Source organism: Triticum urartu, chromosome 6 (genome assembly GCF_003073215.2).
Source record: "Triticum urartu cultivar G1812 chromosome 6, Tu2.1, whole genome shotgun sequence".
NCBI lineage: Eukaryota > Viridiplantae > Streptophyta > Magnoliopsida > Poales > Poaceae > Triticum > Triticum urartu.
Genome location: NC_053027.1, coordinates 413,394,288 through 413,416,620, shown reverse-complemented (window position 1 = coordinate 413,416,620; position 22,333 = coordinate 413,394,288).

The following is a 22,333-nucleotide window of genomic DNA, read 5'->3' as shown; positions in this document are numbered from 1 at the left end:
TTATTGAGCATCCCTAGGGCGGTTCTACCTCCTGGATGTTCACTTTGATTACTCTCATATAGGCCCTATATGTGGTGTCGCGGAGACGCCCCACTGTGGCATGCTTCTTATTCGTTTACTTTATAAATCCTTTATGTGGTGTCACTGAGACGCCCGACTGTGGCATGCTTGTTATTTACTTACTCTATAAGCCCTTTATGTGGTGTCGCACAGACGCCCGACAGTGGCATGTTTGCCGCTTATTTCCTTTATAAGCCCTTTATGTGACGTCGCTCAGACGCCCGACTAAGGCATGCTTTATATTATTAACCTTTCGAGGTGTCACTTCTGACACCCGATCGGTGCATTCTTTTTTTACTCCCTTATTACATATTCATGTTGTATGTGATTAACCTGCTTGCGTGGATCCTGGATGTTTATTTTGTGACTGACGTGATATCATAATTCAGAGCATGATTATCATTGGTTATACTATACATGTGTTCATAATGTTTGCGAGTACATTCAAAAGTACTCACTGGCTTGTCCCTGGGTATTGTCTTGGCCAGATTTCTTGCGTGGAGAGGAGCTTCGCGATGACAACCCCGGAACTTACGCAATGGTGATAGCAGCCTCGTGAAGATAGGAGTTATCCAGGTCAGCTGTTCCTATGGGAAATGGAGTCCCATAGACGCTGATGATCCGTAAACCACTTCCGCCATCAACCACTAGAAACCATTTGTTGTACTAATAGGCCATAATGGTCTTGTACTACTCATTTTGTATTTTTCTTGGAGTTTCTGTATCAAGTTGGTGTCTCATCAGCTAACAGTAATCCTGGGGATGGTGAGCAAAAGGGCCATTTTCTGGGAAATTAATATCCCGAAAATCTGGTCCCGACAAGGAGCATCATACCCTGATGGGTACTATGGTTGGTAAGGTTTAGTCCGCCAAAAGCGGGCTGAACGAAGCCTTCACCAGCCTATTAATAGGCTTTGAGGGATGCGATGTAATACTCTTGGTTGTTTTTCATATGCAAAAAATATGCCTGTGTATAGATAGTAGCCCCTGAGACTCTGTTCGGCTTTTGAAAAAGAAGTCCGAACAGAGGATCAAGTAATATTCACAGGAGATAACATACTTGTCTATTTTGATAAATATGCTACATTGTTAGCGGCGACCGCCCAGGCTGCCGAACTATATGAACTCAAGCGGAAGCTGGGGCTGGCCGATGAGGAGCTCGTCCGTATCATCAAATGGCTTGATGAGGCGCATGGTATGGTTCGAAAAAGTGTTTAGACACCTGAAGTGATATATCAATGTGGAGTCTGATCTCCTGTGTTGTCTTGATCATATTTGCAGGTAGTGCGGCTGAGGTTGAGACCCTAAGGAGAACCCTCATCCAAGCCAAGGAGCAGGCGCATGTGAGCCACGAGGCCGCTGACAAAGTGGCTGCGGATTTGGAGGCCGAGCAGGTCACCCGCCGCAAGTATGAGGCGCCGGTGGCCGAAGTGGAGCAGGAGCTCAATGATTCCACCAGCAAGTGCGAGGCCTTGGAGGAGAACAATAAAACCCAAGCGGTCAATCTCACAACGGCTCTTCAGGAGGCCAAGGAGGCATAGACCAAGTCCGGAGTGACTCATGAGGAAATCAAGTAGGACGACCAGATAGTGGATGGTAAGCCCTTTCTTCTGCAGAGTATATTTGGTGGTCAGAGATATGCCTTGCTTATTCAACTATGGAGTTCTCCAAAGGCCTTTGCAGATCTTCCAAGGAGTGCGGCCGATGCCACGCAATTCTTCCATGCCCAGGAGGGAAACACCATGGAGAAGCTCTTCTACTCATGGTACCTGGCGCCGGAAAGGCCAATGCTGCTGAACAACCAGATGATGTAGCTGGCAGAGCTGCATATGATGTCCCGTTTGGCCATGAAGGACATCATAGTGTGGCTGTGTCCAGCCGGACCCATTCCTAGCAGATACTTCTACTTGGTGAAGCGAATCTGTGACACCCTGCCCCTAGTTGAAGCTGTGAAGCGATCGGCGTGCATAGAGTGTGCATGGATGGACTTTGCCTGTGTCAAGATGCACTAGGTGAAGATGTAGGCTGTCGTCATGGCAGTAGAGGGCCCACCCGAAGGCAAGGACCATTGCAAGCCGGAGCGATATTTCGAAGACATCCTGGAGGGTACCCATTTAATAGAGGATCAATGCTCGAAAGATGTCATGTTTGAATGAATGTATCCGGGCTGTCCAGACTTTGTTTTTACGAACCAAAGCTTTTGTAATATATTTGTGCCTTTATCTAAAATTATTTTCCTCTTGTGCGACCGTTTTTATATCTGAAATTTTGCCAGTCGTCGGCTTCAGCCTCCACGTAGATACTACGGAGGTGTTAAGAATAACACATGATCACTCTTGACCCAACGTCTTGGTCCGTGAAGGAGGTGTCTGCGTACAGAACCAGGCAATCAAACTATGCTGCTTTATCACTCTCACTGTAACACCCTCGATGCGGCTATATCTCCTACGTGTCGAAGTATGACTTAGAGGCATAACCGCATTGAAAGCAATGTCACAAGTAACGTAATCTTCACAACAACCCATGTAAATAGATAATAGGGGAAAAAGTACATAGTTGGCTTACACTCACCACGTCACACAAATACATGAATAACATTACAATCATCCAATACACTCATGGTCCGACTACGGTACCAAAATAAACGATCAACCCCAACAAGCGACATGGTCCCCGATCGCCCCAACTGGGCACCACTACTGATCATCTGGGAAAGACACATAGTAACGACGAGAGTCTTCATCAAACTCCCACTTGAGCTCAAGCGCATCGTCTGGAGCGGTATCATCGGTCCCTGCATCTGGTTTGGAAGTAATCTGTGAGTCACGGGGACTCAGCAATCTTGCACTCTCGCGATCAAGACTACTTAAGCTTATAGGTAAGGCAAGGTAATATGTGGAGCTGCAGCAAGCGACTAGAATATATGGTGGCCAACCTGTTCGCAAAAGAGAGCGAGAAGAGAAGGCAAAGCACGAACGAAGAACTATGATCAAGAAGTGATCCTAGAACAACCTACGTCAAACATTACTCCAACACCTTGTTCACTTCTTGGACTCCACCGAGAAGAGACCATCACGGTTACACACGCGGTTGATTCATTTTAATTAAGTTAAGTTTCATGTTATCTACAACCGGACATTAACAAATTCCCATCTGCCCATAACCGCGGGCACGGCTTTCGAAAGTTCGAATCCCTGCAGGGGATTCCCAACTTAGCTCATCACAAGCTCTCACGGTCAACGAAGGATATTCCTTCTCCCGAGACATTCCGATCAGACTCGGCATCCCGGTTCTACTAGACATCCTCGACAATGGTAAAACAAGTCCAGCAACACCGCTCGAATGTGCCGACAAATCCCGATAGGAGCTGCACATATCTGGTTCTCAGGGCACACTCAGATGAGACATCCTACGAGTAAAACCAACCCTCAAGTTGCCCCGAGGTGGCCCCGCAGTCTATTCGGTCGGACCAACACTCAGAGGAGCACTGGCCCAAGGGGGTTTAAATAAAGATGACCCTTGGGCTCTGGAAACCCAAGGGGAAAAGAGGCTAGGTGGCAAAGGGTAAAACCAAGGTTGGGCATTGCTGGAGGAGTTTTATTCAAGGTGAACTGTCAAGGGGTTCCCATTATAACCCAACCGCGTAAGGAACGCAAAATCCGGGAACATAACACCGATATGACGGAAACTAGGGCGGCAAGAGTGGAACCAAACACTAGGAAAAAGGCCGAGCCTTCCACCCTTTACCAAGTATATAGATGCAGTAATATAACAAGATAATATGGTGATATCCCAACAATAAACAATGTTCCAACGAGGAACGATCTCCAATCTTCATCTGCAACTAGCAACGCTATAAGAGGGGCTGAGCAAAGCGGTAACTTGGCCAATCAATGGTTTGCTAGGACATGGAGGGTTAGAGGTTTGACATGGCAATTTGGGAGGCATGATAAGCAAGTGGTTGGCATCGTAGCATAGGCATAGCAAAAGAGCGAGCATCTAGCAAGCAAAGATAGAAGTGATTTCGAGGGTATGATCATCTTGCCTGCAAAGTTGTCAGAGTTGACTTGATCCTCGTAAGCAAACTCAACGGGCTCCTCGTTAGTGAACTCGTCTCCCAGCTCTACCCAAACAAGACAAACAAGCAAAAGGAACACAATCAACCAAGTGCAATGCTCGAACAACATGATGCAAACATGGTATGCTATGCAGGATGCGATATGTGATGCATATGCAAGATTTGACAAGGAATGATTGAACCTGGACTCAACTTGGAAATACAAGAGTGCCACTTGAAAGGTGAGGTTATTTTGGTTGAAATCGATATAAAGATCACCGGAATCGGATGCACGGTTTGGAAATGGCAAGCAAAACAAATATGGCACCGGTATGCGATAATCAGCAAGTAGCCATCTAAATGCATCAAGATAAATATGCTACAGCAGTCAAACATGACAACAAAATACATGGCAGGGATCCACTCATGATGCCTGACAAAAGATGAACACTGGGCTACGGCTAATTTATCCAATAACAGATTCAAACAAGCATGGCAAAAATGCAAAAGATAACAGGTTTCAGACTTAGTGAAATTAACACAGTCTGGAATTTAACATCAGGTAGCAAACTTTAGAGCATGAAAACTACATGCTACGGGAACTTAACATGGCAAAGCAAGGCATGACAAGAAGCTACTCAAAGCACTTAACAAAAGTCCCTTGGTGACCTTGAGCCAAAAGGGAACAGAAAATACAATTGCAAGCATGTGAACATGGCAAAAACATAAACAGATCTCAGACTTGGAGAAAAACTGGAGCATGCAAATCTGTTAACGAGTAGGCATGTTTACGAGCTTGAAGCACTCACTACAGAGCATGGCATGACAAACTAAGCATACACCCGTCAAGAATACATATCATAGAAGCAATACATGGCAAGAACAACAACATAGCATGCACGGATCAATAGCAACATCCTCGGCAAAATGTCTAACAAGACAACAATCTGCCAGGATTCACGAAATAGCAAAAGTAGAGCTCGATTGACTCAAGCTAGGGTACTCCATAAATGCAAACAAAGACATGGATGGATAGAGCACCACAATGTTAACAAATCATCCTTACCGATCATCCTCAAAATAAGCACGGATCACTAGGAGACAACATGAACATATGGCATATTGACAAAATCAGATCAAGGACTTAGTGAAATTCTGAGTCCCTGAAATCAGCATTACTGATTGCACTACTTTGCAAACTTGTGCTAGTCACCACACATATCACAAAAATACATGGTAAGCACCAATGTAAAGATGGCATGGCATATAACAAAACTCATGTAGAGCTCAGGAGCATATCATGCACACATTAATCATGGCAAAAATGACAAATAGCTATTTGATAAAACAGATCTGGCAAATATATCACATAGCCCTCTTCCAACAGCATTTCGGGCATCAAGATGAGCTCAAATGAAAATGATGCAATTTGATGAAATGATGTCCTCTCTGAGACGAACATTTTGATATGCTACACGCGCAAATCGGAGCTACGGATGCGGAGTTATGGCATGCCAAAGATTGCAAAATAAATCTGAGAGAGGGGGAGAAAGTCAACCCAGATCTAGGGTTTACTGTAGCGGGTACTGTAGCAGCGGCGGGATCTCGAGGTCTCCGGCGAGGTTCCTCGCTCCGGTGAGGTGGCAAGGGCGCGGGGACGACTAGAGGAGGCCGGATCCGTCCGGATCCGGACCGGGACGCGCGGCGGCGAGGTCGAGGACGCCGGGCGGCGAGGTAGGCGCCGACGAGGTGGTGAGGGCGAGGTGGCCGGCGAGTGCTCCGGCGAGGTCGTGGTGTCCTGCGGCGGCGGGCGGCGGCCAGACGCGAGGAGGAAGACGGGGCGTGGGCGGCGCGAGGAGGAGATGGGCGGTGCGAGCTCGGGCCCTCGGGGGCCGGCGACGGGCTCGGCGGGCCTCGCGCGGGGGCGGCCGGCGGTTTCCACGTGGCGGCTGCTCACTGGCTCGGGGCGGTGTCCGGCGCGGAGGCGGACATGTCCAGCGGCGGCGCGAGGAATTTTAGGTTGAGGGAAAGAAGAGACCCAGGATTTTCGGGAGAGGATCTATATATATATAGGCATAGAGGGCGCTAGGAAGCTCCAAATGGAGTGCGGTTTTCGGCCACGCGATCGTGATCGAACGCTCTGGATGATGGAGAGGGTTTAGGTGGGTTTTGGGCCAAATTGGAAGGGTGTTGGGCTGCAACACAAATGAGGCCTTCTCGGTCCCTCGGTTAACCGTTGGAGTATCAAACGAAGTCCAAATGGCACGAAACTTGACAGGCAGTCTACTGGTAGTAAATCAAGGCTGCTTGGCAAGTCCCGGTCCAATCCGGAAATGTTTAACCCGCACACACGAAAATAGGTAGAAAGGGGCACTAGAGGAGATAGTAGCGCCGGAATGCAAAATGGACAACGGGGAAAATGCTCGGATGCATGAGACGGACACGTATGAAAATGCAATGAACATGATGACATGATATGAGATGCATGACAAAGGCAACAACACACGAAGAAAAAAACCCAAACCCGAGGAAATAAAATAACTTAGCGCCGGAAACGGCAAGAGATGGGATACATATAAGGTAAATTACATCCGGGGTGTTACACTCACTTAGCCATAGGAGTTTGACAATGTGACTGTGAGCTAGCCCCTAGTGCATGTGCGGCTATCCGAGCTTGGATGCCTTAGGCGCATGACTGGGTGGAGGCCAGTCCTTCATACAATACGGCAAGAAAATTGCAAAAGATTCAATAAGTCACCGAATAGCTGACCAGCTCTCGCTATATCATCACAATCAGTTTTCGGCTTTCTCTTGTGAGGTGTTTGACTGGACAAACTAGAAACACAATCACAGTACTCCCCCCTTTACTACCTTAGCCGAACAAGCGGAAAGTATGGTGGTAACCACAGGAGCCGGGCAACCCAACTATTAACCAAAGACATGATTCGGAGCGGATCCATATAATGTAGTATTCCGGACGCCGAAGTGTACTATAAAACTGTTCGGACTTTTTTGTTTTTGAAAAATATATGTGGTCTAATAGAGCCCCTAGCAATTTATGTCAATCTGACGTGATGAGGGAATACAAATTATGAAATAAGCCAATACCGAACAGGGTTGGACAAAACTGTTCCCACTATAGTTCGATTGATACGTCAAAACGTGCTTTTATAGAGAATGCCATAAGAATCAAGGCTATTTTACATGGCAAGAATTGGTGAGCAAGGGAAAGTTGTATACACGTCCTAAAAATAGGTGGTCTTAAAGATCCTTTGGACACCCTGCCGCACGTCTGCGCCGCTTTTCACCTTGGTGAAGGATCCTGTGAGAGGATCAACGATCATACATATAGAAGGGGCCTGGGAAAGGGCCCTTTTACCACTGTAGAGTGATCTAGGTGTTAAAGAACCTGAAATAAGAGAGAAAAGAGAAAAAAGGAGAGGAAGAAGTTTAAGGTCCGAATAGGGCCGGGCCGTATTGGGGACCTTGTCCTTTGTGTGCATCCATCCTTGCCCATGGTGTTTTTAGTGTGTAGTTATGCATGCGCGGTACGTATGCCGTGATTAGGTGGGGGTTTTTGACGGAGACCAAATTGTTAGTCTAGCTCTGGATGAACTGAACTGTCGTTCTGCAGGGTAGACCGGACTCATTTGACAGTGTCCGGGGGCTTGATGGCCGATGAAATATTTGTCTTTATAAGGCCACCCTGTACCTCAGCTGCGAGAGCCGTGGTATGCTCCTCAGTACGGAGGGAGCGCTCCATATTTCCATTTACTATTATAACACCGCATGGTGTGGGCATCTTGAGCTCTAGATAGGCATAGTGCGGGACTGCATTGAAGCGGGTGAAAGCGGTTCGTCCAATCAGTGCATGATAACCACTACGGAAGGGGAGATGTCAAAGATCAAATCTTCGCTTCGGAAATTATCCGGTGAGCCAAAGACTACTTCTAGCGTTATTTACACTGTGCAGCAGGCCTCCATGCTAGGCTTGATCCTTAACAGATCGATACCCATTTTATGGACAGTGTCCTGATAAAGCAGGTTAATACTGCTGCCGCCGTCCATGAGGACTCATGTGAGATGGAATCCGTCAATGATTGGATCGAGGACCAATGTTGTTGAATCTCCATGACGGATAATGTTTGGATGGTCCCTGCAATCAAAAGTGATCGGACAGGCCGACCATGGGTTAAATTTTGTGGCGACTGGCTCTATGGCATAGACATCCATTAGTGCGCACTTGCGCTCCCGCTTAGGGATATGAGTGACTTAGATTATATTCACTGTTTTAACCTGGGGGGGGGGATTTTCCCCCTGTGTTCGGTGGACGAGGCTCATCGTCCTCCTCGCTAGGCGGCTCCTTCCCCTTATGTTTTGTGTTTAGCTCACCGGCCTGTTTCAAGACCCAACAATTTCTGTATGTATGATTGGCAGGCTTGTCAGGTGTGCCATGAATCTCGCAAGACTGATCGAGTATTTTGTCCAAAGTGGATGGACCATCTTTATTTCCTTTGAATGGCTTCTTCCGCTGACCGGGTTTAGAGCCACTAAATCCAGCGTTGATCACCGTGTCTTCAGTATCTTCATTGTTGCTTCGACGCTTGTCTTTGTTGCATCTTGGCCTAGCATTGCCATCTCTGGCTTCAGAGGAGCCAGGGTCACTGGTGCTTTTGCTTCTATGGACTTCGGTTGTTCTTGGCCGAGGTGTCGGGCGATCCATTCGTCATGGACGCTGTGTTTAATGGGCGCAAGGGCTTTGGCGTCCGGACAATCGACAATTTGAATCTTTTTAATTAAGAACCTAGTCCAGAGTTTTTGGGTTGACTCTCCTTGTTGCTGGACTATATGAGTAATGTCCTCGGCGTCCGGAGGTCGTACATACATACCTTGGAAGTTGTCTCTAAAGGCATCTTCCAAATCTACCCAACTACCAATGGAGTTCTCTGGGAGGTTGTTTAACCAGTGTCGCGCTTGCCCTTTCAGTTTTAAGGGCAGATATTTGATGGCATGGAGATCGACATAGTGAGCCATGTGGATATAGAGAAGGAAATCTTCAGTCCATACTGCGGGATTCGTCGTGCCATCATATGATTTGATATTTATGGGTTTAAACCCTTGTGGGGACTGGTGCTGCATTACCTCATCGGTGACACATAAGGGGTGTGCGGCGCCTCCGTATCGGGCAATGTCACGACGGAGTTTTGATGACGTCAGTATGCGGTTTTCGGCCCGGGTGAGGTTGTGCCTATCGCACCAGGCCTGATGGCTGTCTTCTCGCACTGGGCACGCCCCCTTGAAGCATAGATCGATCTAGCTTGGCCTGCTCTATTTTCCAGGTCCTGTCATAGGTCGTAGGTGTATCCTGGAGCCGCTTTCTATGTGCCTCTACAGTGAGGTGGTGTGGGATGGTGTTCGGCATAGGTAGTTGCTTTATCTCGCCACGTGGTGGCTGGTCTGGTTCATCAGCCATGACGGTATTGGCTCGAGGGCCTCGTCGTCAAATTGTGGTAGTAGTCGATGCTTTAGATAACTCTTTGTTGGGCGTTGGAGGCCATATTCTTCGGCAGCTAGGACCTTGGTCCATCTATCGCTGAGTGTATCCTATTCAGCTTGGAGCCGTTGCTGCTTCTTGGGGTTCTCATAGTGGCGATTAGCTGGCGCTTAAAGCAATCCTGCTCGTGGGGTTCCTCTGGCATGATGAAGTCTTCGTGGCCGAGGCTCGCATCATCCTCGGAGACCGGTAGATAGTTACTATCCTCCGAGTCCTCGTTCACGACCGGATCGTCAGGGTTAACTTGCCCCTCCTCCCAATCATCCTGTTTGGATGTCAACTCGATGAGGGCTTCGGGGTCTTTGGCGAACTCCGGAGTATTATTGTCTCTGGTGCCAGTATTGTTGTCCTTTTCCCGAAGTGATTTTGAGTGGCGTCGCTGGCGTCAACGCTTTGGTAGTGCGTCATGTAACACCCCGGATACAACTTTCCATATTTGTAACTCCGACTCTTGCCTTTTCCAGAGATGCGATATGTTTTTCCTTCGTGGTTGGGTTTTGTCTTTGTTTTGCATTTTATTTTTGTCATGGATTTCACATCACGTCATCATGTGCATCACATTTGCATACATGTTCGTCTCATGCATCCGAGCATTTTCCCCGTTGTCCGTTTTGCAATCCGACACTCCTACGCCCTCCGGCGCCCCCTTTTGTCTCTTTTCATGAGCGGGTGTTAAACTTTCTCGGAATGGACCGAGATTTTCCAAGCGGCCTTGGTACACCACTGGTAGACCGCCGGTAGACCGCCTGTCAAGTTTCGTGCCATTGGGAGTCCGTTTGATACTCCAACGGTTAACTGGGTAATCATAAAGGCCTCGTGTGTGTTTAAGCCCAACACCCCTCCAAAGTGGCCCAATAACCCATCCAAACCCCCTCCATCCTCAAAACCGCACCTCATTTGGACACTCCAAACACCCTCTACCTATATAAAGGTCTTCCCCGTCCAATTTTCGGGTGAAACCCTAGATCCAAACTTCTTCGTGCCACTGAACAACTTCTTGAGAAGATCACTCCCATGTGTTTTGTTGCTATGTTGGAGTGCAGTAGCTTAGTTTCTTGTTGCATTTGCAAACCGTGCATCCGATTCTGGTGATCTTTATATCAATTTCGATCGAAATCAACTCATCCTTCCAACGGCGCACTTGGTTTGCCAAGTTGATGCCTTTTTCAATATTTTCCTTCCGGAGCATGCATATGCATTGCTTATCACATCCCGCATACCATGGCATATTTTGCATCATGTTGCTTGCGCATTGCATCGTGGTTTATTGTTGTTTCCTTTGCTTGTGTTCTTGCTTTGGGTAGAGCCGAGAGACGAGTTCGTGTTCGAGGTACCCGTTGAGTACGCTTACGAGGATCAAGCTTTCGTCAGCTCGCAGAAGTTTGCAGGCAAGATGACCATACCCTCAAAATCACTTCTATCTATGCTTGCTAGTTGCTCGCTCTATTGCTAATGCCGCGATACCTACCACTTGCTATAACATGCCTCCCATATTTCCATGTCCAGCCTCTAAATCACCTTGCCTAGCAAACCGTTGTTTGGCTATGTTACCGCTTTGCTCAGCCCCTCTTATAGCGTTGCTAGTTGCAAGTGAAGATTGGAGGCCGTTCCTTGTTGGAACATCTTTTATTTACTTGTTGGGATATCATTATATTGCTATGTTATCTTAATGCATCTATATACTTGGTAAAGGGTGGAAGGCTCGGCCTCTCGCCTAGTGATTTGTTCCACTCTTGCCGCCCTAGTTTCCGTCATATCGGTGTTATGTTCCCGGATTTTGCGTTCCTTACGCGGTTGGGTTATAATGGGAACCCCTTGATAGTTGCAGATGAACATGGAGTTTGTTCCTTGTTGGAACATGGTTATTGTTGGGATATCATTATTATATCTTATTTATTTAATGCACCTATTTACTTGGTAAAGGGTGGAAGGCTCGGCCTTATGCCTGGTGTTTTGTTCCACACTTGCTGCCCTAGTTTCCGTTATACCGGTGTTATGTTCCTTGATTTTGCGTTCCTTACGCGGTTGGGTTATAATGGGAACCCCTTGATAGTTCGCTTTGAATAAAACTCCTCCAGCAAGGCCCAACCCTGGTTTTACCATTTGCCACCTAAGCCTTTTTCCCTTGGGTTCTGCAGACTCAAGGGTCATCTTTACTTTAAACCCCCGGACCAGTGCTCCTCTGAGTGTTGGTCCAAACTAGAGTGCTTTGGAGCGCGGTCTCGGGGAAACTCGAGGTATGGTTTTAGTTGTACGGAGCGCTCATCCAGTGGGCCCTGAGAACGAGATACGTGTGACTCCTATCGGGATTTGTCAGCGCATCGGGCAGCTTTGCTGGCCTTGTTTTACCATTGTCAAAATGTCTTGTAACCGGAATTCTGAGTCTGATCGGGTCTTCCTGGGGAAAGAATATCCTTCGTTGACCGTGAGAGCTTGTGATGGGCTAAGTTGGGACACCCCTACAGGGTTTTGAACTTTCGAAAGCCGTGCCCGCGGTTATGGGCAGATGGGAATTTTTTAATATCCGGTTCTAGAAAACCTGACACTTAACTTAATTAAAATGCATCAACCACGTGTGTAGCCGTGATGGTCTCTTTCCGGCGGAGTCCAGGAAGGGAACACGGTTCTCGTGTTATGCTCGAACGTAAGTAGTTTTAGGATCACTTCTTGATCTTTATAGCTTCTCGACCATGCTTTGCTTCTCTTCTTGCTCTCATTTGCGTAAGCTAGCCACCATATATGCTAGTGCTTGCTGCAGCTCCACCTCACTACCCTGTCCTACCTTTAAGCTTAAATAGTCTTGATCGCGAGGGTGTGAGATTGCTAAGTCCCCGTGACTCACAGATACTTCCAAACAGTTGCAGGTGCCGATGATACTAGTGCAGGTGATGCAACTGAGCTCAAGGAGGAGCTCGATGAAAATCATGTTCGTTGTGTTGTTTCGTTTCCTATTGATCACTAGTGGAGCCCAATTGGGGCGATCGGGGATCTAGCATTTGGGGTGGTCTTTCTTTATTTTGGTTCCGTAGTCGGACCTTGATTGTATTCTGGATGATGTAATGCTATATTTATGTATTGTGTGAAGTGGCGATTGTAAGCCAACTCTATATCCCTTTCTTATTCAGTACATGGAATGTGTAAAGATTACCCCTCTTGCGACATGCCTACTATGCGGTTATGCCTCTAAGTCGTGCTCCAACATGTGGGAGATATAGCCGCATCGTGGGTGTTACACATCAGCAGGTTTGTCTTGAACCAGATCCTTCCTGCCTTCGCAGTCATGGCCTGAGAAGAGATATGCGCGGCTCCGATAGGGTGTCGGCACCTCGAAATGGAGGATTGTCTCCGCGGATCGTGAGCTTGTCATGGGCTAAATTGGGACACCCCTACAGGGTTTAAACTTTCGAGAGTCGTGCCCATGGTTATGTGGCATATTGGAGTTTTTAATATCCGGTTGTAGTGAACTTGAAACTAATCTCATTAAAACACACAATCCGCATGCTTAACCGTGATGGTCTCTTTTCGACGAGGTTCGAGAAGAGAACACGGTGGGGTTATTGAATGTCAGTAGTTCATGATCACTTCTTGATCATTACTAGATCACGACCGTTTGCCTAGCTTCTCATCTTATTCTTGTATTCTTAAGTTACTCACCATAAAAATGCTTAAGACTTGCTACAACTACACCACTTAACCATGCCATACCCACTTAAGCTTTGTTAGTCTTGATACCGTGGGTGATATGATTGCTGAGTCCCCGTGGCTCATAGAATACTACAAAACACAGTTGCAGGTATCGATGAGTCTAATGCAAGTGATGCCGATCAGTAGTGGTGCCCAGTATGATCGATCATGGGACTTAGCTTGGGTGGTTGTCTTTTGTTGATTTGATTTCATCTGTAGTCGGACTCTGTGTTCATCTTGAATGATTGTATTACTTGATGATATTTGTGTGACATTGTGGCGATTGTAAGCCAAAGCTCTTATTCTATCTATTCAGTACATGAGATGCGAAAGATACACCCACTCTTGTGGCCATACCAATATGCGCTTATGCCCCAAGTCATGCCTCAACACGTGTGGAGTATAGTCACATATTGGGCGTTACATTTGTCCACTTTTGTTCTCCCTACTAGATCATCATCTCACGCCGTGCTCGATCTCGAGATAGGTGGTTAAAAATTTATGCTTTTGCAAGAATGGAAATATGTGTATGTGTGTGCGATATGACATAATCGGGCGATATGATGGAAATTGTGTGTGTGGCTTTAGTTGACGCCGAATTGTGCTTGTGAGTTTCCTATGTTTTGCCGAAATGTCGATTTATTTCCGTTTCGGCGAATTCCGGGCAAACTCTATATGTCCTATTTTTAGGGAGGGTCATGCCAAATTTTTGTATGACTTTGATGCATGCACGCATTTTTATAATCAATTTGTTTATTATTACTGTGCAGGTCACGAGGGTCAGTGGAACGATGGTGGACAGGTGGTTGTGGTTGGCTGTGTAGGACATGAAAGAAAATAACATAAGAGAGGTTTTATGTTTGTGTCGAAGATGCAAAGACGGGTTTGGCTCGACCACTATGACAATGGTAGTGTCAATGCTGTCGGATTATGGGTTCCGGAAAACCCTTGAGGTTTGAACACTGGGGTGCGCACGAAGATCTCTCTCCCCCTAGCTCACGCTCTCGTAACAATCTCAAAGCCTAGATCGCTGAACCCAATGAACAAAGGACACAAGAGTTTATACTAGTTCGGGCCACCGCTCCGGTGTAATAACCTACTCCAGTGTAGCGTGGTGGATTGCCTTGTAGGCTGGGGATGAACAAGTACAAGGGAAGAACAGCCTCTAGAGGAGAGGTGTTCTTGAGCTCGATGAGCTTGTGTGGTTGGGGCTGATCTGAATGATCCCTCTGGATGAGCCGATCCCTGACTACGGTGGTGGCTAGCCCTATTTATAGAGGCCTAGGTCCTCTCCCCAAATATTAGGTGGGAAGGGATCCCACAACGGCCAATTTAAAGGGGGACAATGAGTACAAGTTATCCTGACAAAGGTGGTCCTCGCCTGCCAAAGGCTCTGCTGGTCTTGGTCTCGTTGCACCGATATGGAAACCATTTCCTGACGCCTCGGGACTCCTCTCCTGCGCCTGCCTCTTTAGAACCAAAGAGGAAACTGGCAGCACTCTATGGCCACTAGCGCCCGCCTAGCCTTGGTCGTCATGGCTTACGTCACGAAAACCTCACGAGGTTCCCCTCGCCTTGATCTCTCCGCTCCTCGCGAGCCTGCTTAATGAGGTTGCCCCTGAGGAGGTCTTGTGTCATCCTCCTCGTGAGGCTTGGCTCATCGGGAGGGTCTTGAGTGTTGCTTGATGAAGATGGGCTGTACCAGGCCACTGGTGGAGCCACGCCCTGGGCCGCAGGCAGGCAAGTCCGGGTACCCCCATTCCCAGGACTCCGACAGTAGCCCCCAAGCCCAGGGTGCGCTCGTGCTTGGCTTCACGGTGAAGCTAACGGTCATTTGTGGAGCGCCGCGGGCCCTAACAACCTATGGCCTTGATTGATGCGTGGCGATTGATGGGACATGGGTGTCACCGCTTCCCCACGCTGCCTCGGCAACTGCCCGACTTGATGAGTCCCTGTTGCATGCAGAAAAAGGTCATTATTACCTTAGATTGTGGAGGCCGGCGGTTGGCCTCCTCCTGGCTATAAATGGGAAGGGGCAGAGCCCCCATCACCCATCTCTTCCTCCACTCCTCCTGCTTCTTCTTCTTCCTCCCTGCTTCGCTGCTACGCCGTGTCACCCATGGCACCGATACGGAGGTTCTCCGTCGCTGAGAAGGGGAAAGCCCCCAGCGAAGATTTTGGCCCTCTCCCATCGAAGAAGAGGCTGGCTCGCTCGCGCGATGCTGTTGAGTGGCCGGAGGTGATGAGGCCTTGGCCAAACGGCCTCCCCCGGCTATCCACTGCCTTTTTACGCCCTGGCAGAGGGCTTCGGAGGAGGTAGCAGGGACCGACGCCCCCACGCCGCGGCCGCCGGGGTGTGCAGTGGCGGTGCGCGCCGCCTCCCCGTGAACCCATGTCGAGGGCTCCTCATGAGAACTCGTGGTGTGGGCGGTGATGCCACATAGCACGTGGATCTGGTTCTAGTTGTTCTTCAGCGAAGAGATGCCGCCGAGGGGGGCGTAGGAGCTATGGCTGCAGCTCGCTGGGTGCAACACCCCGACGGCGGGGGTGGATGTTGAGGTGGTCTCCCCCGGCAAGGTTTTCATGACCTGTGGATGGGGTTAGGTCGCCAGTGTCTGCCGTCCGGAGGGGGCGCTCGCCATTCATTTCAAGTACAATGATGCCTCAATGCTTTTCTTCAAGGTCTTCGACAAGGAGAGCAATCTCCTGGAGTGCTGTCCTGGAGGGGGCCGCCCGGATGGTGCGGCGGCAGGCGCTCAACCCGCCCTTGGACCTGCCGCCAGCTCCTCCAGTAGCAGCGGTGGCTCCTGGTGGTCCTGCGACTCTCCCGAGCCTGTCGAGACTCCGGAGACGAGCGACGACAGCTACGTGCCCCCGAGCTCGCGCCATGCCTGGAGTGCAGCAACGGCGTCCATCCGCCAGCACCGTTGATCTGGATGGGGTTGGCGTCGGCCCCCCATGGCCCACTATTGATGATGCGTTGGTGGTGACACCTGTAGATAGGGCTCCTAGAAACCTTCTTCTTTGTTCCATGCAAGTAGTCGAGATGCACCCCATGGGGGCGTGTAAAGGGTTTCTAGTGTCTTTTGTCATTATTTTCCTTATTATGAAGATCTATGACTACGTGTCTTCCTTCGGCTCAGTCCCCCCCTTTCCATCCTCGCGGTAGCCTAGTGCTCTACGCCAACAGGTGTCGGTCCCAAGGCAGGCTACAATCGTCGCTGGTATGCCAGGTCGCGATGCCGTGGTCAAGGCCCGGAGGTGAGCGGCCCGAGGTCCAGTAAGAGCTCCTAAGGCGCAATGTTCAAGAGGTCCCCTTTAGCATGCAAAGAACTACCTGAAGGTAGGAAAGGAAGTTGGTGTTGCCGTACCACGTGGCTGGTCCAGGTGTGAGACTTATCTTTGCGGTCCAAAGTCGATTCCTAGTACCGCGCCAACTTTGTGCGTCAACTCGGTCGAGCTCGCGTGAGTCTTCCCCTCCTTTCATGTCCTTCTATGTGCTCTACGTCCTCGGGTCCTGGCCCTCAAGCGAGCTGAGCCGCTGTCGGTATGCGAGTCGCGATGCCATGGTCAAGGCCAGGGGGTGTGGGCTGGAGAGCCAGTGAGAGTTCCCGAGTCGGGATTCTCAGGAGCCCCCTTTAACGCGCAAGTGAATTGTGTGAAAAAAGGAGCCCGTGGTGCCCTCTGCCATCAGCCTCCGGGGATTCCTGCAGGTTAGCGTGAAGGAGGAATACTGGCTGCAGCCACGCCCTCCGGTCTGCCACTGGCCGTTCCATAAGAAGGTGTCACAGCCCTAGCTTTGGCCTTTGCTTGTCATTGCATATGCATCCATGCATCATCTTAAATTCAAGTAAATTGAATTGAGGGAATTCCCAAGCCTCAGAAATCTTTTAAAAATGATCAACATTAAAATATTTCAAATGAGCCAAACAAAATGTTCCTGCTAACCTCTGAAAATATTGGCAAGAGCTATAACTCAAACCAATATTTTTGGAATCACAAAAATAATTATTCTTGGTCCTTTGAATTAAATCACTCGCTATTTGATTTGGGTTTATATTTACTATAAAATAGATATAAGCCCAATAATTTTGAAAATTTCCATGTGGCTCTGAACTAGTTTCCTAAGTCCACATAATAATTTTCAGAAGCATAGAAATTGGTTTGTTTGAAAACCAAACTCAAAACAAACTTCAAAAAAATGGAAAACAGAAACAAACAGAAAATAGAAAAGGCAGAGCACTTACCTGGCCTTACCTGCGGCCCAACAAGCCAGCCCAGCCCAGCTGGCCTCTGCCAGTCATCGTCCTCCTCTTGAAAGAAGGACGCGAGGGCGTGTGCCCACCGCGCGCCGGCACGCGCCGGCCACCTCCTGCATAACTGCTCGCCGCTGGAGGCACCCGAGGGCGCCACGCAGTCCCCTTGACCCCTTGCACCTCCCCCTCTCTCCTAGTACTCCCTCTCCCTCCTCTGCTCGCTTCCGCAACGCCACTGAGTGCCGCCGTCGACGCCGCTCGCCACCACCGCGGCCACCGGCCACCCCTCGCCCTGTCGATGAGACCTTGAGCTCCGCATCATCGTCTTCTTCATCCACGCCGAGCCAAGCTACCGGGGAAGCCCCGAATCGCCGTCCCCGCCATCTTCTTCAACCTCGGTCTGTCGGAGATCCCCTTCGCCACCCACTCGCTCCGACACTTCCTCGAGCCAAACGAGCCGCCCATCCGACTCCCTGTGAGCCCCGCCGTCATCTCACCCTCTCCCCATGGTCGATTTCTCGCTGCAACGCCGATGACCGCGAGTCCCATATGCCGCCGCCGCACGAGCTCGTCGCCGACGAGGCTCCGGTGACCAAATGGTCCCGTGCGTGCCTCCGTTGGGTTCATGAGCTCTCGTAGAACATGTAGGTGCAAATCGCTGGTCCTCCCGCGCGCCGGGTTGTCGATTCCGTCGACACCCGAGCTCCGGCCGCCGCCCAGCTCGCCGCTGCCGCTGCTACAGACCACCTCGCACCCTCTCACTGCCTCCACTAGATGCGCGCGAGCATGAGCTACCTCCTGGTGCCCTCAGCGCACCTAGCCGCTGCCCCTAGCGCCACTCCGGTGAACCACTGCCGCTCTGGGTCGTCGCAGTCGTCTAACCGCCGGCGCATCCGACGTGGGCGTCATTAGCGGCTAATGGCACCACTAATTGAGCCCACACCCACTGACACCGGGCCCACGCCCTTAATTAACAATAGTTTAGTTTCTGATTATATTTAACTAATAACAGTGGCCCCACAAGTCAGAGTTGACGTGCTGACGTGCCCGTTGACCGGACCCGCCTGTTTGTGTCACTAACTGATACTGAGTCGATGACACATGGGTCCCACTGTCAGGTTTGACTCTGGTTAGGCGTTGTTGACCTGCTGAGGTCAGCATGACCTAATGCTGACGAAATAAGTCTTTTCTGGATTAAACTTAATTCAGGAAATTGCAGAAAATGCTCTAAACTTCTAAAATTCATAGAAAATTATCTATAGCTCCAAATGAAATAAATTATATATGAAAATTTATCAAAAAAATTCAAGGAATCCATCTGTACCATTTTCATGCATGTTTGAACAATGATTGTTCTCTATTTTGGACAAAACAAATAAAGGGCATTTAAATAATCATATATGGAGTTGGAATTTGAATTATGTATTCAAACCAACTTCATTTAAATCATAGCTAGATGCATTAGCTCAAATCACAGCATATTGCCATGTCATGATCATGCATCATATTGTGGCATTGCATTGATTGTGTTCTTTCTCAGTTGCCGGTGTTTGTCCCCTCTTGGTAGACGTGTACCGATGACGAGAACGATGACGCCGATGAAGTGTGTTCCTCTTCAGAAGTGTCAGACAAGCAAAACCCCTTGTTCATTCCGACACAATCCCACTCCCTCGCTCCTGCTCTCTTTTACTGCATTAGGACAACAACGATTCAACTGTTACATGCTGCGGTAGTTGAACCCTTTTCCTCTGCATGACCTGTCATTGCCACAGTAAATAGATGAAACCCACTAGCATGAGTAGGAGTTGTTTGAGCCCTGATGTGCCTACTCATTCATGCTTGTTTGTCATGCCTGCTACTACTTAGAGTTGAGTCAGGTCTGATTCATCGGGGATGAATTGGAATGTGGTGAACACGTCCTACTGTTGAGAGCTAAGTGTGTTAACACATTTTGGTAAAGGTAGTGGTGAGAGGCCATGTAGGAGTACATGGTGGGTTGTCTCATTGCAGCCATCCTCAGGAACTGAGTTATGTGTTTGTGATCCATGAACAGTTACTACCACACATTGGGTTCCGATAACTCGACCCCTCTCGACTTATTGATCAACTCGATCTCTATCCAGGAGTTGCAACTAGTTTCTGGTGTTTGTAGGTAGTGTTAGTAGTCTACCAAGTGGCACCCAGTACAGGTGAGCTTGGGACAGACTAGGCATATTGGCCCGGTGTACCAAGTGGCACCCGGATGGTGGGCGTGGGAACCCTGTACACATCGTTTGGGGCCGTAAGCGACACCCCGGCCTGATCTCCTTGCGGATGGAACCCGAATAGGCGATAAACCTGGACGAGAGACTTGTGTGATTAGTCAGGTCATGGCCAACTCCCTCACCAGGCTTCCGCTTGAAGGTTGCCGAGATACACGACGTGTACATGGTGGTAAGTGGCGAGAGCGTGTGTGAAGAAGTACACCCCTGTAGGGTTATCATTATCTATTCGAATAGCCGGATTCCTCGGATATGGAAACTTGGACCCCTTGCATAGTTCATAGACAAGTGAAAGTGGATACTCTAAAATGCACAAGATAAGTGTGAGTGCTATCGATGGCGTTCTCGCAGGGAGGCGGGAGTGGATCCATAGTGGAGTATTGATATGGTGAATATGTGGACTCGTGTGCGCCACCTCAAAAGAGTTACTTGTAGTCGTAGTTCAGGATAGCCACCGAGTCAAAGCTGGCTTGCTGCAGTTAAACTCCACCACCTCTTTGTTGATACCGATGCATATGTAGTTAGTTCTGATGTAAGTCTTGCTGTGTACATTTGTACTCACGTTTGCCTATTCTATGTTTTGCAGAGAGACCTCAGTCTCGCTAGTAGTTCTGTGTGGACTTCGACGTTTAGCTTGTTACCTCAGCTACGATCTTGTACCCTTGGGAGGGTCTTGTAGATAGTCAGGCTTTTGAGCCTTCTTCATCTGTAGTAGTATGTACTCAGACAAGTTAAGCTTCCGCATGTGCTTTGACTTGTATGCTCTGAATGCTGGGTCATGAGACCCATGTTTGTAATATCTCGGTCCTCGGAGCCTAATGAATAAATAGTTGAGTCGTAGAGTTATGTTGTGATGCCATGTTGTATTTACACATATCGAGCATATTGCGTGTATGATTGAAATGCTTGGTATGTGTGTGATCCGACATCCTAGTTGTTTATCCTTGGTAGCCTCTCTTATGGGGAAATGTAGTCTTGTGCTTCCATGAGCCATAGTAGTCCACTACAGCCCGTTTCACTGGAGTCCTGCTAGCCCAGCACTACTGCTCCGGAGCACTTGACTGGCCGGCATGTGATTCACTTCGTTCCTACGTCTGTCCCTTCGGGGAAATGTCACGCGGTGACATCCGGAGTCCTGCCTAGCCTGCTACAGCCCGGGTTCCCGGAGTCCTGTTAGCCCAGTGCTACAGCCCAGATTCGCATGCTGCTGACCGACATGCTCGATGTTGATTCATGTATGCCTGTCCCCGTAAGTTAGTGCCACTTTGGGTTCACGACTAGTCATGTCGGCCCGGGTTCTCTGTTATTTGGATGCTAGCGACACTATCATATACGTGAGCCAAAAGGCGCAAACGGTCCCGGGCCATGGTAAGGCGACACCCGTGGGAATACCGTGCGTGAGGCCGCAAAGTGATATGAGGTGTTACCGGCTAGATCGATGTGACTTAGAATCGGGGTCCTGACAGAAGGTGAGGTGACATGCATGGGGCGTGCTGTGAACCAGAGCTCGACCGCTCAGATTTTTCACCGTTGCAGGGACAGACCCGAGCACAAGCGTCGTGCCAGCATGGGTACCCCTTATAGCGGGATGAGCATGGGGCCGATGGGCAACGCGGGTGGCCGCGATGGATAATAGGTGAGCACGTGATAATCATGAAATGACTCAGGAAAGAGGCAAGTTAGCTCGGATAGATGCAAGAACAATGCCTGCCACTGGGACGGACCCGAGCGGCCTGGGGATGATGCAGCCCGAGGGGCGCCCCCAGTAGGGTAAGCTAGAAATGCAAAAGGATACACGCCATAGGGACAGACCTGTGCGACTTGGGGATAATGCAGCCCGAGGGGCGCCTCCGACTGAAGGAGCTGAAAAGGATTCACCTGATAACGCCGCTTGAGTGGTGTTAGAGTAGCCGATGATGCGTGCCGAAGAGTCATTCCTCACGAGCCGCCAGGGCCCTGAGCCTCAGCAGGTTCCTGGGGCTCGGGTGGTTCCTTGAGGACCGTCGCCATCTCCACCAGGACAGCATGATACCTAGCCTCGTGAGCCACCAGGATGCTCCACAGGTGGCGCTGGAAGGTGACGGCCGCGTTCGGCAAGCCAAATGTCATGCGAAAGTAGGTCTGAGGTGGACCCACGCACCGACCAACGTGCGAAGGCCAGAAGCGCTCCCGAGATGCGGCCCTATTGAGCCCTCGAATGTCGACGCAGACACACAGCCCACCGTCCTCGCCAGGACGGGGGGCTACGCCAGGTGGTGGTTAGCGGTCACCACGCATGGCCCTTGCCTCTTGAAGCCCTTGGGTCGCCTTAACGATAAACTCCTAAGCACCGGGCTCTCCTTGCCCAGTGCCCTCCTCAGGGAAAAGTGTGGCGAAGCACACCTCCACATGGTGCCTGAGCTCCTCCTTCGTGATGTTGGCTAGGCCTGAGGCCCTCCAGAAGAGAGCCCCCGAGCCTTGC